The sequence below is a fragment of the Anomaloglossus baeobatrachus genome, chromosome 6 (assembly GCF_048569485.1).
Source record: "Anomaloglossus baeobatrachus isolate aAnoBae1 chromosome 6, aAnoBae1.hap1, whole genome shotgun sequence".
In the NCBI taxonomy this organism is placed as follows: domain Eukaryota; kingdom Metazoa; phylum Chordata; class Amphibia; order Anura; family Aromobatidae; genus Anomaloglossus; species Anomaloglossus baeobatrachus.
In genome coordinates this window covers 68694839-68708083 of record NC_134358.1, presented here as the reverse complement: position 1 = coordinate 68708083, position 13245 = coordinate 68694839, and positions in this window count along the sequence as shown.

The window sequence follows — 13245 nt, the reverse complement described above, 5'->3', positions numbered from 1 at the left end:
AACAGGTCTCTTAAGGTCTGACTGCCATGTTCAGATTATAATGTCATATGTGCACTTCGAGAAAGAATTAAATAATGGACTACGAGTCAGTTATGACTTTCTCTCATGACGGACGCCAGTGAATTCTGGCTCAGTTTATTTTCCACGAAGCCTTTATAGTTCTAGGGCAGTAAATGGTGTAGACAAAATAATAGTCCAATCAAATATGGCAGGTTGGGCTAAGGATGTATAGGAATTTGCATAGTCTCTGCTGGATTGGTCAGTCCATACGTTGAGAATTCTCCTTTGTGTTCATCATCTTGGGTGTTGCCCAGGTTGTAGGAGCCATCTTTAAAGTTACATATACTAATATATTGTATTAACCCCTTCAGCCCCGGGGAACTTTCTGTTTTTGTTTTTTGCTCCCTGAAAGCCGTAACTTTTTTATTTTTCCATCAATCTTCCAATATGAGGGCTTGCTTTTTTGCGGGACAAGTTGTACTTTTAAGTGAATCCATAAGTTTTACCATATGGTGTACTGGAAAACAGCAAAAAAATTCCAAGTGTGGAAAAACTGCAAAAAAAGTGTGATGGCACAATAGTTTTTGGGATGTTTTATTCACGGTGTTCACTATATGGTAAAGCTGATGTGTGGGTGTGATGCCTGAGATCGGTGCGAGTTTGTAGACACCAAACATGTATAGGTTTACTTGTATCTAAGGGGTTAAAAAAAATTCACAAGCTTGTCCAATAAAAGTGGCGTACGTTTTGCGCCATTTTCCGAAAACCGTAGAGTTCTCATTTTTTCGGATCTATGGCTCAGTGATGGCTTATTTTTTGCATCTCGAGCTGTCATTTCTAATGGTACCATTTTTGCGCACATGCTACGTTTTGATCGCCTGTTATTGCATTTTGTGTAAAACTTGCGTCGACGAAAAAACGTAATTTTGGCATTTGGAATTGTTTTGCCACTACGCCGTTTGCTAATTAGATTAATTGATTTTATATTTTGATAGATCGGGCATTTCTGAATGCGACGATACCTAATATGTGTATAATTATTTATTTTTTGACCCTTTAATTATCAATGGGGGAAAAGGGGGATGATTTGAACTTTTAGGTCTTTTTTTTTTATTTGTTTTTACTTTTTTTTTTATTTTACTAGTCCCCCTAGGGGGCTATAGCTATCAGCAATCCGATCGCCCTTATCTATCTGCTGATCACAGCTATACAGCTGTAAACAGCAGATACAGTCACTTCCTGTTTCTCTCTGCTCCCGGCCAAGGGAAAACGAAAGTGAAACATCATAGCTGCAGGCGTCATCACATGACCCTGCGCTACGATGGGGACCACTGAAAGTCACGTGATCACTCACGTGACTTCCGGTGGGGGCGGTGGTAAGTGAAAATCTTCAGTGCGCGTATATACATCTCGCTGCCAGACTTTGGCAGCAAGATGTAAGGGGTTAATGTTACGGGTGGAATGCGATTCCACTCGTAACATGCAGGCACACATGTCAGCTGTTGAAAACAGCTGATATGTGTGCCGATCAACGCCGTCTGCCCGCGGCAGGGGGCGGGGCTTAACGGGACACGCTCTATGATGGATATATCCGTCCATGATCGTGAAGGGGTTAAGGAAAATCACTGAAATATATATATATGTGTGTGTTAGTAAAAAAACAAAAGCATTCATAAATATGTGTTAGGTTACATCAACTAAACTATATATGTGGGTCTGTGAAATGGCTGAATTAAGTATTTTTGGTTACTTAATTCTTATCCTCAACACCTCTACATGTCTTTGAGGAAGTATTGCAATCCCTTATTTACATTTATGCTACACCTTGCACTTACTATGCTTTACCTCTGTAGGAGTCCTACTATTTAAAATTGTAAAAAATGTATTGACACTCTCCTCTATATGTCTTCCAGGGTGTATTGCAATTACTCCTTTAAATAAATATAGTGAAATACAGTGAGAGATGGCCCAGCTATAAAAGCTATGTTCACATGTTGCATTTTTTTCAGCGTTTTTTTTTTAATGCAAATTAAAAGCTTTTTTTTACAGTAGCAACAAAATTTAGGAGATTTCATAAATCTAATGTACACAGTTCCTTTTTTTCCTTAATGAAATGGAAAATTGATGCATTTTTGAAAGAAACAACATATCAATTCTTTTAGCATTTTTGCATCATTTTTTCAACATTGAAAGCAATGAGAATGTGCCTACAGAGTGGAGGAGGCTATTTTCCCCCATTATTTTTAATTTCCCTTATATACATGTCATTATAGAGGAATTATTTTTTTCAGAGAGTTTTTTCCTATAAAATCCATTTATCTTCGGTTTTGTATGTTTTATTTTCAGTCCGTAAAAGTGGTGTAATACTCTGACAACATTATTCCCAGCAGTGACTTAGGAGCAGAGATGATTCCAAGTGTCTTCATCATGCTGTTCCCGTTCCATTTCAGTGCTGTTTCCATCCATTTCAGTGTTTTCCTGGCCTTCCAGACCTCCTGGGAGGGTCTGCTGTAAAAATTCTCGAGTTTCCCATTGACTTCCATTATACCTCTGTGGTGCGGTTCCAGCGATGTCTGGGCTTTCATTCCTGGGGCTCAAGTGATGTTGTGACCAATCAGCGTCGGCTTCTGTCTCCCCACCTTTGGACAAAAGGGAGTGCTACGGCTGCCACTCACTTCCTGTTGCTGACTCCTGTGTCCAAAGGTGGGGAGACAGAAGCCAGCGCTGATTGGACTTCACAACATCACTTGAGCACTTGGAACGCAAGCCCAGACACCGCTAGAAACTCGGTATGTATGTTGTTGTAGGTTGTGAACAAAGTCGGATGACTGAAACGTTGTCTTTATTTTTTGTACAGACTGAATCTTCTGCTGCTGCATGATTCATCATTAAAGCTTATTACAATTGCAATCTCTTGTGTTGGGGTATTCTGTATTATAATTACCTACTTCTACCACTGAGCACTACTATTGTACTGACCATTGAGTGTCCCCCATTTTTTCTTCTTTTTTTATATATTAAAGGGAACCTGTCAAGTGAAAAAAATGCTATTAACCTGCAGATACATTTGTGCTCAAAAGTTTACATACCCCGGCAGATTTTTTGCTTTTTTATTCTTTTCTCAGAGAATATGAATGATAACACAAAATCTTTTTTTTTCCATTCATGGTTAATGGTTGGGTGAAGCCATTTATTGTCAAACTACTGTGCTTTCTCTTTTGAAATTATCATAACAACCAAAAACATCCAAATGACCCTGATCAAAAGTTCACATACCCCAGTTCTTAATACCATATATTGCTCCCCCTATTCATCAATGCTGGCTTAAAGTCTTTTGTGGTAGTGGTGGATGAGGCTCTTTATTTTCTCAGATGGTAAAGCTGCCAATTCTTCTTGGCAAAAAGCCTCCAGTTCCTATAAATTCCTGGGCTTTCATACATGAACTGCGCTCTTGAGTTCTCCCCAGAGTGGCTCAATGATATTGAGGTTTAGGAAACTGAGATGGCCACTCCAGAACCTTCACTTTGTTCTGCTGTAGCCAATGAAAGGTCAACTTGGCCTTGTGTTTTGGATCGTTGTCTTGTTGGAACGTCCAAGTAAGTCCCTTGCGTAGCTTCTCGGCTGATGAGTGCAAATTTGCCTCCAGTATTTGCTGATAACGTGCTGCATTTTTCTTTCTTTCAACTTTGACAAAGTTTCATGTGTCTTTGTAGCTCACACATTCCCACATCATCAGCGATAAACCTGCATACTTTACAGTAGGAATGGTGTTCCTTTCATCATAGGTTTTGTTGACACCTCTCCAAATGTAACATTTATGGCTGTGGCCAAAAAGTTCGTATTTGGTCCCATCACTCCAAATTACCTTGTTCCAGAACTTTGGAGACTTGTCTCTGTGCTATTTGGTGAATTGTAGGTGAGATACTTTGTGGCATTTGCACAGTAACAGATTTCTTCTGGCGACTCGACCATGCAGCCCATTTTTCTTCAAGTGCCTCCTTATTGTGCATCTTAAAACAGCCACACCGCTAGTTTCTAGTGAGTGGTGTATTTCAGCTTATAACAGATGTTATTTGTGGGTTTTTCTTTGCATCTCAAACAATTTTCCTAGCAGTTGTGGCCAAAATTTTTGTTGGTCTACCTGATTGTGTTTTTTTTTTTTTTGTTACAGAGCCCCTGATTTTCAATTTGTTAATCACAGTTTGAACACTGCTGACTGGCATTATCAGTTCCTTGGATATCTTTTTATATCCCTTTCCTGTTTTATAAAGTTCAACTATCTTTTCGCATAGATCCCTTGACAATTCTTTTGCTTTCCCTTGGACTCACAATCCAGAAACATCTGTCGCTGGATGAACGATGCAAGAGTCTGTCTGAATCCCAGAAACTCACTTAGCTTTTATGCACACACCCTGATTACAAGCAAACAGGTCACAAGTGAGGATGTTACCTTTATTAGCCATTCAAACACATTTGTGTCAACCTCTGTGGATGTTATCAGGCCAAAATCACCAGGGTATGTAAAATTTTGATCATGGTCATTTGAATGTTTTTGGTTGTCATTATGATTTTAAAAAAAGAAAACACAGTAGTTTGACAATAAATGGCTTCATCCAACCACTAACCATGAGTGGAAAAAAAAAATTGTGTTATCATTCATATTCTCTGAGAAAAGGCCAAGAAAGCAAAAAATCTGCCAGGGTATGTAAACTTTTGAGAAAAACTGTATGGGGTTAATCTGCAGATTAATAGCATGAAGAACCTGCTTGGAGCCTGCAGTACAAACCCTGCTGCTGGGAGGAAAAGGACTTTATTTCCCTGGCAGAGTTTGAGTTTTGGTCACGGGGGCGGTGCCCGCGTGGGTTCAGTCACCGCTCTGTATATGAAGAATAGCAGATCTAACTGTGCCCCCCCAACACTGACCAACAATTCTTTTCCTCCTGGTAGCGGGGTCCACTGGGCCGGTTCCAAACACTATTAACATGCATATTAACCCCATATCTGCGGGTGTATATCACAAACTTGCATGATTTCACAAGCAATATGTTATTTTATGGCAAACATACAGGATTTGGTGTTATTTTAACTGACTAGACTATAAACTAAATTTGAATGGAGTTCGCAGCCCAAAAAGCATTTTAAATGAGCTATAACACTTAGCTCCTATAAAAACAAAACTAGCACCATATGCGTTACTGGTACAGCACCTGAGAAAACATTTTGTAATTCATATGCAAATGTGGAGGCTTTGGTGCAACCATTGTGTGACCAAGACATTGGTGTACAGTTATGCTTCCCTTGCTCCTGATTGAAAGTTTTTACTTCCCGGAGCGAGCACTCTTCAGAAAAAAGGAGACAGGGAAGAGCATGCACCCATGTTCACAATCAGCAGGGTACAGCCAGTGCACATGCACACACGCTGGCAGCATTCAGACAATGCTCGCTCTGCGAAGCATGTACTGTCAATCAAAAGAGGGGGACGGCCCTAATATGCAAATGAGGAGGCACCCCACTCTTGGCCATGCCAAGGTTGCACCAAAGCCTCATTTGCATAAGAGTTAAAAGTTATTTTCTCAGGCTGTTACTGTACCAGTAACAAGTACAGTTCTAGTATAATTTTTTTATGGGCGCTAAATCCCCTACAACACTATAAAGGCTCATTTGAAATCCATTTTGGTGGTGACAGACTCACTTTAACTTTGCTTCGCTTCTTGTTCAATTTAAAAAAAATTAAAAAAAAAATAGCTTTTTTTCTCTTATGAACAAATAATATACCAATACATTTTGGTACACATCAAAATGTCACACAAAAATGACAAAAGGAAAAATTAATTTATAAAAATGCATGGCACCTACAGTGAAACATGGTGGTAGCAGTGTCCTTCTGTGAGGCTGCATGAGGGGTGTATATGGGGTGTATTCATTTTTTCATCAACTAATTTGAGTAAAACTGAAGATTTTGTAATGAAAGTTAGATTATTAACCTTATTTTCAAGTTAATGATTAAAAATTGTTATATGACATTCAGTCATATCAAAATTTTGGAAATTTTTCTTGTGGTCAGTAACATATTGATTAAAAAGTTACTTTTCAAATGGAGTGTACTCATTTATGCCGAGCACTATATATACAGTAATATATGTATAAAACTGTTGTGCTTTTACTGCTCACGCTCACAAGTCTATTGACTCCGCACATGTGTAGGAGTTGGGTGAGCCACGTCCACTCCTACGTAATAGTGGTATTGCAGCGCCCCTCGGGGCAGGTGGTTAACCTACTCGTTGCCGGGCCATTTTGGGTCGGGTAAGGCAATGTCACGGGTGGCCTTGCCCGGTTCCGTTGCCCCGAGGCATGCAGTAAATGATGGGGAAATGGGGTAATTAGAGAAAGTTTGTCATGACACCACCTGTGGTATGCGGCCAGGGAGTAGCCACCGCTGCAGAATTCCTCGCCGGGGCAGGTGTTATGGCAGCCGGGATGGTGTGGGCCCCTGGTGGATGATGGAGGTTGGCAGTCTCTTGGAAGCTAATCAAAGTCTGAGTCAGTAAATGCGGTTCCAGGTTCCTTTTACGCACTGTTTCAAAGCTGCACCCAGGTGCTGATCTCTGCCATCGGGGGCTCCGGTCAGTCCCGGGCAAGTGAGGAGCCACCACCGGTTTTGGAAAAGAAAAAGAGAGAATGTCCTTTCCTAGGGTGACCTCCTTAGAAGTCAGCTATCCGGGCTGAGTTTCCCTCCAAGCCCCGGGCCTAGTGAAAAGTCCAAGAGTTCCAATGGTTTCTGGTCAGAACTATGGTCCCGACTTATCTATCTGTGTGACTGTGTTGCACCTTCCTCTAACCCCTGTGGTGCCCGCCCCCTGCTGGTTGCCCTGGAGACTGGAAAGTCCCATGTCTCTGAATGGCCACCCCCCTTGTCTGCCCCAGGACAGCTTCTGCAGTGGGAAGCACCTAACTGTATGTGAGGTGAAATGTGGTGACACCGGCGGTTAACCCCACCTTACCTGAGATAGATACCATACCTTAACTGAGGTGCAGTACCCTGTGGTGACCAGAGCCTTAGGGGCGCCACAGTATTGTATTAGAAATGTATATAGAATGTATTGTATATAATGTAGGATGTAGCAGAGCTGAATGGGAGCGGCGTTTGGTTCCATCTAGCGGTCGTAGATAGTATATGTTTCATCGTAAGGAAATATATTTGATTACATAAATGTTTTAGAGTACTGTAAATACCATGCAATGTGTAATGTAGACTGCTGGCCCCTTGTGCTGTGTCAGGCAGAAGATAGAGTATGCAGAGCCAGGAGTACTGTAAATAAAGGGTTAAAGATAGGATAGATATAACATTAATAGATAGCATGATTTGTGTAGTGTAACTAGTGACTAAGTGTGCAGGAGTGGGATGCAGTGGTAGTTAGTCTGTAAAGATAGAGCAGGAAAACAGAGCAGTGGAATGCTTGGTTACAAGGGAGATGGATACAAGGAGGGAGCAGTGAGCAGAATAGAATCAGAAAGACAGGAAGTTTTAGATGAACTATATTTTTTACTTATTGGCTTATTTGGCGCATTGGCTTGTAAGACGCACCCCAAATTGAAAGGAGGAAAATAGGAAAAAATTTTAATGTTCAAATAAGGGTTTGTCTTATAATCCTAGTGTGTCTTATAATAACTCACCATGGGGGGGAGCAGCGGTGTTGGAGCGGCTCAGGAGGGTCACAGGAGGAAGGGTCGTTGATGCTACGGGCTCAGAGGAGGGTGTGTTCCAGCTAAGGAGAGTCACAGAAGGCAGGTTGGTGATGCCATGGGCTAGGAGGAGGGTGTGTTGCGGCTCAGGAGGGTCACAGGAGGCAGAGTTGGCGATGCTGTGGACTCAGGAGGGAGTGTTACGGCTCAGGAGGGTCAGTGGACGGAGGGTCTATGATACTGCAGGCTCGGGGGTATTGCAACAGCAAGCGCTATTGATCTGTCAGCGCGCTGCGGGCTCCATTGAACTGCTGGCGGTTGACCCAATGGACTTCAAGAAAATGGTCACAGAGGGGGTGTACGCGTAGATTGACTATTTTCTTGAAGTCCATCGCGTCAACTTCTGGCAGCTCAGTAGCGCATGCCACCACCACGATACCCTCGAGCTCACAGTATCGCCGACCCTTTGTCCTATGACCCTCCTGAGCCTCTCCACTGTAGTAACACCCCCTCCTCCGAGCCCTCAGTATTGCCAACCATGCCTCCTATGATCCAGCTCCACCACCGCCACCCCGGTAAGCCATATCCTAATTATAAGACACACCCCCATTCCATTTTCACCCCCAGTTTTGGGGGTAAAAAGTGTGTCTTATAATCTGGAAAATACACTATATAAAAGCACCCAAGGACGAGTTAAGGGCGTGGGGGTGGGTTTGTAGCTGGAGTACTTGTGTACAAAAAAGTTAGTAGCTTTTTAAAAAGTCAGAATTGATGAATCAGAGGAAAGCATCATAATGACGAACACTTATAAAACAGACAAACACAATAAATTAAACTTTATAAACTGTGCACATTAAAAGAGGAATAAGGTGCAAATTAAAAACGAAGTGAAAATAGAAAACTAGACCAAAACTGCCAGGCAGTCAATAAATGTAATCATTTTCAACTACAATTACATTATATTGCTGAATTGTTCATGCAAATACTGAAATTTACTTCTTTTCTTACATCTAAATACACAAAATGCCAAATGATTGTGTTAATCAATAACTTCTATGTGAATCATATATCAGACATCTCTGGCCCATATAAACAAGTTCACAGTTATTCTATTCCCAAAATCACCACAAGGGGCCCCCCTAATGATAGAATTTATAGCAATTATCAAATCTTTACAAAATGTGTAAGGAAGTGGACTGGGTTCTGACACGTTCCTTCTCTTGAAGTCACTATCGGGTCCTTGTATTGTCATGTAGTGTAATGTAAATTGTGCCATGAGTCTTTTGTAAATACTGCCTGATGTAAAGTGTAGTATATCCTGCATTATTGTAAAATATAATGTGATGTATTGTAATCTAAGGTAATATTTTATAATGTTTAATGTATTCTATGAGATAAGAACAGACGTTGATATGGAAGAGTCTGGAAGCGCAAGGCTCTTCTCTAGACCCTTATCCTGTCCTCTATAAGGAGACTGGACGTGGAGCCAATGGAAGGGCAAGTGACCATCACGAGTTGGTCTGTAGTATTAGTCTTGGTTATATTGGGACTTACAAGACAGTAAACAACCCTGTGGAAACTGAGAATGTGTCTTGTACAATTAAACAAGTGCCACCTAGTGGAAGTAGCAATCCTAAAAGTCAAAAGTGACCCTTTAACGAGCCTTGTCATATGACTTAGGATTTATGCCAGATCAGAACCTCAATTTACAGACTCTGTGTTTTGGGATGTTTGCCCCTGGTCAGTGCGAAGTATGAGATCTGATCTAGCTGTATGAGAGGTTAAGACGGGGTCTAAGAGGAAAGTTTTTCTCTGACTGACAAACCAATCTGGCGGCCAGAGAGGAGACTTATAGCTGCAATGCTCCTCTGGGAAATATTTTGCAGCTATAAAGGGGGTTTACACGCAGCGATATCGCTGCCCGTGGAGCACAAAATCGTTTGCAGCCGTCACACATACTTACCTGCCTAGCGACGTCGCTGTTGCCGGCTAACCGCCTTCTTTCTAAGGGGGCGGTTCGTTCGGCATCACAGCGGCGTGACTAAGCGGCCGCCCAATTGAAGCGGAGGGGCGGAGATGAGCGGGACGTAACATCCCGCCCACCTCCTTCCTTCCGCATTACCGGCGGCCGCAGGTAAGCTGTACTTCGTCATTCCTGAGGTGTCACACGTAGCGATGTGTGCTTCCTCGGGAACAATGAACAACCTGCGTCCTGCAACAATCAACGATTTTTTAAAAAGGAATGACGTGTCAATGATGGATGATAAGGTGAGTATTTTCCATCGTTAACAGTCGCCCCTTGCTGTCACACGCAACGACGTCGCTAACGATGCCGGATGTGCGTCACAGAATCTGTGACCCCGGCGATATATCGTTATACGTCGTTGCGTGTAACGGGGCCTTTAGTCTCCTCACTTGCTGTCAGATTGGTTTGTCAGTTTTCCTCTTAAGGGTGCTTTACACGCTGCGACATTGCTAGTAATGTCGTGAGCGATAGCACCCGCCCCCGTCGTTCGTGCGACATGTGGTGATTGCTGCTGTAGCGAACAATATCGCTACTGCAGCGTCACACGCACATACCTGTTCAGCGACGTCGCTGTTGCTGCCGAACAATCCCTCCTTCAAGGGGGAGGTGCGTTCGGCGTCACAGCGACGTCACAGCAGCGTCACAAAACGGCCGCCCAATAGAAAAGGAGGGGAGGAGATAAGTGGCCGGAATATGCTGCTCACCTCCTTCCTTCCTCCTTTCCGATGAACGCACGTAGGGTGATGTTCGTCGTTCCTGCGGTCTCACACACAGCGATGTGTGGTGCCGCAGGAACGACGAACAACCTGCGGAATGAAACACCAATGACATTATGATTTGGAGCAACGTGTCAACGATCAACGATTTTTGCCGTTTTTGCGATCATTGCTCTTAGCTGTCACATGCTGCGATGTCGCTAACGATGCCGGATGTGCATCACAAACACCGTGACCCTGATGATATATCGTTAGCGATGTCGCAGCGTGTAAAGCAACCTTTAGTCCGCACTATAGCTTCTAATACAGCCAGATCAGATCTCGTATTTTACACTGATGTGGGGCAATCACCCCGAAAAACTGTGTCAGCAAGTTGAGGATCTGATCTGACATAAATCCTAAAGGGTGCTTTACACGCTGCGACATCGCTAACGATATATCGTCGGGGGTCACGTCGTTAGTGCCGCACATCTGGCGTCGTTAGCGACATCGCAGCGTGTGACACCAAGAAGCGATGATCAACGATCGCAAAAACGTCAAAAATCGTTGATCTTGACACGTCGCTTCTTTTCATAATATCGTTGGTGGTATTAGGTGGTAACCTATATAAAAGAGAAATATATAATAGAGGAGAAGACAAATTAGTGGATTCTTTCACTCTTTACTTCCTTGCCCTGTGTCTTGTCTACTTGACTCCTATACACTTTACCACTCAGTGTATTTTTTAACTTCAAGATTAACCCTTACTGTTTTTTTTTTCTTTTTTTGCATGTGTATTTATTATGTGGATTGGACATCTAACTATAATATAGACACATATTCTGTCTTTCACCCTTGCTGTATGTCCACCCCACCCACATGCTTTTAATACAAACCTGCCAGTTTCTCCTGTTTTTCTTGATTATACACTCATTTGTATATGGAGCTATTTCCCATCCTTAGAAGTTATAACAATATTTTTTGTGAAATCTCCACCAGTTTCCCCTGTTCTTAGATCACATATTGTGCCACTTTACTGGTATTTAATACCATCACCAGTTTCCCCTGTTATTTGATGCTATATAATTACAATTGAACAGAATTGTTTAGTGAACACCTCCACCAGTGTTCCCTGTTGCCTTATAAAAAGATTTATGGGTGGTCGTGCTGTCCGGGAGGGGGGTTCTTACCCTCTTTTCCTGTCCTAATCTGTGCAGTTTACTACGCAACTTTGCTCTCATTGTCCTTGTATCTGATCTTAAGTATTTTACAGTTTGTTACTATTTTTTCATATTCAATAAAATATTTAATATTTCACTTCCAATTTCTTGGTTTCGTTCTTCTTTTTCTCATTCTTTAACATGTTTCTCGAAGAACATACTCACTCGGGGGCCGCTATTTAGTGGCACCCTAGTGTATTATTTTAATTGTTATGGCCCTTTTTACATTGTGTTTAACGCTCTTTTCTGTGGTTACCACAGCTTTTTTTCAGGCCTCCATGAATTTTCGAGCCAGAGACCAGACCTGGCTTACTCAGCTTGATCAGGTTACTAAGGACTGTGGTGGTGGCACAAACTATGCTTCTTCAACTGATAATGGAACCACGGAGAAGTCTGTGGTCCATCGATACAGGGACCTTTATAAAAAACGCACCCGTATATGGTGGAACAGAGGTTTCCTCATTAAGTATTTGGAAAATGATCGGATCCCTAGAGTCCTCCATATCCAAGTTTTCCCGTCTTTCCCCACCTTGGAGGATTCCTTTAAAAGGGATAGGGAGAAAAGTCTGCACTCATGCTCTAGAGATCTTCTGGAATTTCTCTCTTAACATAACCAATCCACCCTGGCCTCTATCGAGTCGGAACTGGGGAACCTGGAGAAATCACTCTCTGATCTTTGTAATGCTGAATCTTTGGCTAAGATCTATGGAGAGATGAAACAGGAAGTGCTTAAATGGGAGAAAAAGATCTGTGACGTCAAGATAAAATAAAAAAATTCCAACGTGATGCACATGATTATGCCTCTGAAACCGTTTATAGATGGAGCCATCGTTTCTCAAGGGGTTGCAACCCGTCTCGCCATTCCACCCCTTCTCGGTTTAGGTCCACCTCACTATTCTCTGAATCCTCAGTAGAAGAAGTTGATACATCTGGTACGTCCGACGGGTCACGGGATGTGGTTGAACTTGGGAGAATCCAAACTAGGAGTATACATACTAAATTGAATAATGCCCCTCGAAGCACTTATACTCGTCCGGATATCGATAGAAACAAGAAACAGTTCCAGGTAATCAACCTTTCCTCGCGTGCCCTGTCGGATGTTGAACTAGATGTATTATCCAAAGGCTTAAACTTTTGTCCAACCAATTCTTTATTTTTTTACAGCAGTAAGAGACACTAATCTCTTTGCCTGCAAACTACTACTTAAAAAACTACATACTTGGAAACAGAGTACTAGTGACATGGACCCGACCGAGAGACAAGCGCTGCGAGACCTACAGGACCTTCTTGAGGAACAAGACCCCTCTACAGGTAACTCTCCAGTACATTTACTGCCCAGATGTACGAGGTTTCCCCCTTTGTGCCTTTGCCCAGCAGTTGATATTTTTGCAAGATTAGTCACGGAAGACCTTAGAAAACTGCCAAATAGACGTCAATTTGATAATCTTACATATCAACAGCGATTGGCGGTTCAAAATCTACAGACATACGATGACATTGTGATCTAGGCAGCGGACAAAGGGGGTAACATCGTGATCTGGCCAGTTCCTATGTACGAGAAGGAGGCTCTTAGGCAGCTTTGTGATAAATATACCTATACACGTCTTTCCTGCTGTCCTTT